Below are 6,000 nucleotides of genomic sequence, written 5' to 3' on the forward strand. Positions count from 1 at the left end.
TCATCTACAAAGAGAAAAGTGAACTCAGCTGACAAGATCTCTCCTTATATCTTCTCTGTTAGTGAAGAGGACCCAGGACAGTTTCCTATAGTATGACCAAGTGTCATGGGTAGGACACAGATGATGAGCCCACAAAGATGGCTGAGGAATGGTCTAACAGGCGGGAGGAAAACCAGGAGGAGGTGGTATCAGAAAAACCTAGGGAAACAAGAGTATACTGGAAGATGGGGTGATTAAGAGTATAAAAGGATGCATAAATGTCAAGAAAGTTAAGGTATGAAAAAAGGCTATCTGATTTAGAAATTAAGGAGTCATTGGGTAATGTTAGAGCAGTCAAATGGTGAACTCATTAGCCATATTGCAAAGGGATGAAAAGTGAATGGGAAGAAAGGAAATGGAGTTTTTTTTCCTAAGAGACTGCTATGGATAGGAAAAGAAATACATGTATTTGATGACAGCTTGAGGTTATGACAGGATCAACCAAAAGTTTCTTAAAGATAAGGTAGCTATGGTTATATCTGTAGGCAATATGAAAGTAAAATATGAAAATCACTAATTTGAATGCCATCCTTTTTCAAACAGTGTCTAATAATGTATGTTAAGCAGAATCAAAAGTTGATCATGAACAGGAAATGGTGGATAAAAAGGTTCTGAAAAAACAGAAAATGAATATATAAAATATACATTCTATAGAGATACACTAAGAAAAGGGATTGCATAGTATTATAAAACCTAGCAACATTTGGAATAAAACAGCAATTAGTACATGACTTAATAGGTAAGTCAATAGCCTAGCTCCTCGTTTAATATTTAATTTTGGGATGAAAGTAATTGTAAATTCTTAAAGGTCAAGCTCTGGCATGCTTTATTGTTCTTGTTGTTTGTCCTTCATTTTTGAAGAGGATCAATGACATCATGGTGATGTCCTGACTTATGCATGAACTGGACTTAAGTCTCATAAAGTCATCAGCATCACTCTTCTGTCCTGTCATTTTAGTCTTGGGGCAAGACAGAAGTCAGGACTACTGACAAAGGCCTAGGATGCAGTAAATTGACATTGGTGTCTTCAATGCCTGACCAAACTCTAAGTGCTCCATAGCACCTACTTCAGTCACCTTCATGGCCCTTGGGACAAATTGTTCTCATCTCCCCATACCAAAAGTGAAAGTCTTCACATGCTTGGGGCAGATGCTCCCCTAATTCATCGAGTAGTTTATGGTCTGTCAATGACCCTCAACCTGGTTTAGTCTCTTTGCCAAGGGTCTCTTTAGTCTCTCTTTAACAGGGTGTGGCTTCTTGGAACCACAGGTGAAAGTTAAGTGCCAGGTGGACACCAAAGGTGGATGAGCAGCTCTGAAAAGTCCTCAGCAAGCCCTCATACCAGAGGAGCTATTCTTTCCTCAACACCCCACACCATGGAATACCTCACACCAAGCTGCAAAAGCTTCAAAAATGGTCCAGATGATAGACTGTATACTGGTCATCCTGGAACAGTCTAGATGGAGAAACTGATCACCAAAATAGCCACAGCATAATGATTTTTTTAGCCAGAAAACCCTCAAAAAACCCAGAATAGCTACAGCATAATGAATTTTTCAGCCACCCAAACCCTCAAAAAACAATTACACTGAATTACAGAAGGGTGTGATTTGTGTAAGTGCAAGGAATTCATATAAAAACAAAATCACCAATTCTTCAATTATTTAAGAAATATTCTCCACAGTACCTATTCTCCACATTTGCCTGTTGCAAATTCTCAATAAAGTTGATGAATATATGAAGTGGATGAAGTTCTGGATAGCAGAAACACAGGATGGATGCCTCAATTAGCTCAGTTCACCATACTGAGGATCTGTAATTTCACTGACATGAATACACCCTTCACTCAAACAGATCATAATCCTTCTACAACTTAACAGATCTGTAGGGGTGGGGGATGCTGTTTCTGAAAAATTCTTCACCAAAGGGTCAAAATGATCGTGGAGCCTGTTGGAATTTAACAAGGATGTTCCTCAGACAAAAGACATAGTATTTCTAGTGAATCTTTTCCAGCTTAGTCTATCCCAAACATTAACTTTTTATACCTTAGTATTTTCATCTATAATAAAAGCGGATGAGCCTAGAAGACCTCTAACATTCCTTCTAGCTCAACATCTATGATGCTATAAATTTATATAGCATTGATACTACAAAAATTCAGGACTTTTACCTTACTGGAATAGCCAGCATAAATCCATGTAGCAGAAAGGTCATCAGCAGAACTTTAGTAAGGTCTGATTTTATGAAAATAGATTTCTGAAGACTTGCAGGCACAGGTATTTTGCAATAAAAATCATTGTTTCAATTTAGATATTCTTTAAACCAGAAATTATGCTGGAGAGTAACTTAATTTTACATTTAATACACTCCATACATCTATAATAATCCTTCAGATTTACAACCTCTAAAGTACTCAGGCAAGTTAGCCGTTTTCCCACTGAAATGAGGATCCCCCTTCTTGGAGTGTACTTCTTTACTAGAAGCTTTTTTCAAAGCAGCTCAAGAGTCACTTTCTACATAAACTTTTCCTGACTCCTAGCCCCAAGTTAGAAACTCTATTCCTCTCGAAATAACTTTGGATTATTTTGAATATGCTTTGTATTTACTTACTTGTATATACGTTGTATTCCCCCAGTAGAATGAAGGCTCCTTGAGGACAGGGACTGTTTCATTGTTTGTCTTTGTCTTCCCAGCACCTAGTATAGCGCCTTGCAAATAGTTGGTGTTTAATAAATGTTGAATTGAACTGAAATGTCACTGTTCCAAGCCTGAGACACAGGAAAAAAAAGTCGGACAGCTGGGTCAGAAAACAAAAACTTAAAAGACTTCTAAAAGAAGTTGAGCATTTATTCTTTAAATGGAACCTTTAAAACCTTAAATTGACAACTTCAATTCTAACTCAATATCTCCACATCAGTCCCCTTTTCTTCACTCATCCTGAACTACCCTATTTCAACTCCTCTTCAACTCTAAACTATATTTTACTTGGTAATCTCATCAGCTCCCATGATTTCAACTATTATCTCTATGCAGATGATTTGCAGATCTACTTGCCCAGCCCTAACCTCAGTCCCAATCTCTAATCTTGTATCTCCAACTGCCTATTAGACATCTTGAACTGGATGTCCCATAGACATTTTAAACTCAACATGTTGAAAACTGAACTCATTGTCCTTCCCCTCAAACCCTTTTTCCAAACTTCCCTTTGACTGCTGAGGGTACCACTATCCTTTCAATCACCCAGGCTCATAACCTAGATGTCATTCTACATTCCTCACTCTCACCTCATTTCCAATCACTTGTCAATTCCTGTCATTTCTACCTTTTTCCCCTACCTTTACAATATATCTCAAAAACATTCTCTTCATTCTATTCTAGCATGAACATCCTTAGCACTACTTACCTTTGGTTCTGTTCCCTAGCCCCTCCCCCCCCCCCCCCCCGCCCCCCTCACCAAGGGCAAGTTCCCTGAAGATAAGGACAAATTTTTTGTCTTTGTATCCTCAGGGCCTAGTACAGTGTTTTGCACATAAGACATTGAATACATACTGAATGAACATTAGAAACATTTTGATTTCTGAGATCTTATTCAACAGAACACTAAATTTGGTGTCAAAGGACCTGGGTTGAATCTGGGTTTTCCTACTTAACATCTATATAACCCTTTGATAAATCATCTCTGAGTCACAATTTCATTATCTATAAAATGAAGAGGTGGGAGTAAATGATTTCTAAGGTCCTTTCTAGCTCTAAATCTATGATCCTGTAACTACTCATCCAATCCTATTACACCTCATTCCCAGTCCCTATGGTGTTCTGCCCTCTCTCTTCCATTGAGCCTCTGGAAACTACTTCCTCTCTATCTCCACCTATCAACAGATTTCTCTCCTATCAAGGTGTTTGTCTCTCACAATTTTTCTCTGGCCACCCTCTACAATGCTATTTGTTCCTTTCAAGCCCTTAGAACACTAAGCCAGAACCAGGAAGAGGAGAAAGAATATTCCTTGTTCCTTACAGTGCCCTTTCAGATCCTCCCTCTGCTTTTACCACTAAGCAGTCACTCCTCATTTGAGGTTCATTCTATTCAGCTACTTGGCCCAGATCCTTGTTGCTATTAACATAGGTTCTTCCAGGTTGTTCTTTCTTCATTAAGTATTTTAGTACCTAGTTCACAGTCTTCTTTTCCACCCTCTCTTCTGCCCTCATCTTTATGGGCTTCACGAAACACCCTAATAATCTCTTGAACTCCTTGGGCTCCCAGTTCATTAACCTCTTCAACTCACATGGCTTATATCTTCACTACACCTCAGAAAACAAGAGGGTTGAGGATCTCACCAACATCCCAAACTGTCCCACCATATCGTGAACTATAAAATCTTCTTGGGGAGGCTAGGTGGCACTGTAAGTAAAGTACCAGCCCCAGAGTCAGGAGGACCCAAGTGAGGTTCCGGCCTCAGACACTTAACACCCACATAAAAAAAACTAGCCATGTAACCTAAGTTACTTAACCCCAATTGCCCTCCAAAAGGCAAAAAAAAAAAAAATCTTTATGATCACTATCTCATGACTGCTCTAAATGGAGATATTCCCTAGATCTTTGTTTTAAGAGATCTAGTCCATCTTAGTGGTATCATCTACTCTTCATGAGTTTAATTATTATCCCTCAAATGATTCCTAAAACTTCTGGACTCCAGTTCCATGTCTTTAACCTCCAGATGGTTATCTCCCTCAACCGGGATTTCATATTGGCAAATCAACCTCAAGTGATAAACTTGATTTATCAACTTTCTTTCAAAAAAATCTGCCCTCTTTTCTTTGCTTTCCCTTTTTTTAGATGTTACTCAGGTTTGAAATCAAAGTCCTCTTTAGCTCTTCCTCCCCCCACTCGCCACTTCTCACATCTAAATAGATGCCAAATTCTTCAGATTCTACCTTCACAAACTTTCTCAAATCCTTTCTCTCTCACACACAAACACACTGCCACCACCCTCATCTTGGCTCACTGCAGCTTGACTCTTTACTTTTTCTGTCTCTGGGCCTCTCCCTTCTCCAAGCCATCTTCCCTACTGTTCCCGCTCCACTTCCTTACTCACTAATAATAATAATACCTAGCACTTATATAGCACTTGTTATGTGCCAAGCACTGTGCTAAGCTCTTTACAAATATTATCACATTTGTTCTTCACGACAACTCTAGGAGGTATGTGCTATTATTATCTCCATTTTACATTTGAGGAAAACAAGGGAAACAGAGGTTTATACAACTAGAAAGCATCTGAGGTGGGATCTGAATTTTAGGTCTTCCCGATCCGGGCCCAGTTCTCCATCCACTGCACCACCCAGCTGCCTTTCACTGTCTGGACTAGAAGATAAAATACATACATCTTAGCTTAGGACTTTAGGTCCCCCCAAATCTAGTTATGACCTACTTTTCCTTTCATTCAATTCCTTTTTCACATATATTGCCTTCCATTCAAACAGACTACTAAATTGTTCCCTAATCTCATGTTATATTCTACTGCCCCAATATTTTCACGAGAATCCCATATCCAGAAAATATTTTCTCCACATCCCTACTTGTGGACAGTCCTAAAAAAAAAACTACTTTATTAAAAACAATTCTATCAATGTAACCAACTAAATTTTAATTTCAATTATAAAGAATCATGGGGGAGCAAGTAGGTGGTGAAGTGAATAGAGCACCAGCCCAGAAGTCAGGAGGACCTGAGTTCAAATCCAGCCTGAGACACAACACTTAAAAAGTCAAAAGGTCACAACACTTGTGACCTTGGGCAAGCCACTTAACCCCAATTGCCCTACCTTCCCCCCTCCAAAAAAAAAATCATAGGAATTGTTCTGTCTCTCCTAAGTCTTTCTTATTATTCTTTTGTCCAAACATTCTAATTTTTTCTCTTACTATATATGATCTTAGTTACTATACCCTCTCTTTTTCTTGCTCTG

The 6,000-nt window shown here is 38.8% G+C and overlaps 1 protein-coding gene across 1 annotated transcript in view; it reads right to left on the reverse strand.

The window, feature by feature from the left end:
• Window positions 1-2,803, reverse strand: part of RAB23 (RAB23, member RAS oncogene family) — a 36,464-nt gene extending 33,661 nt beyond the window's left edge. The window contains exon 1 of the mRNA XM_069070683.1: window positions 2,650-2,803. The gene's annotated coding sequence lies outside the window, so the exon portion shown is untranslated. The remainder of the gene's footprint in view (window positions 1-2,649) is intronic.
• Window positions 2,804-6,000: the final 3,197 nt, after the last annotated feature.

Source organism: Petaurus breviceps, unplaced genomic scaffold (genome assembly GCF_028583685.1).
Source record: "Petaurus breviceps papuanus isolate PSGF00001 unplaced genomic scaffold, PetGlider_PUasm1.0 90822, whole genome shotgun sequence".
In the NCBI taxonomy this organism is placed as follows: Eukaryota; Metazoa; Chordata; class Mammalia; order Diprotodontia; family Petauridae; genus Petaurus; species Petaurus breviceps.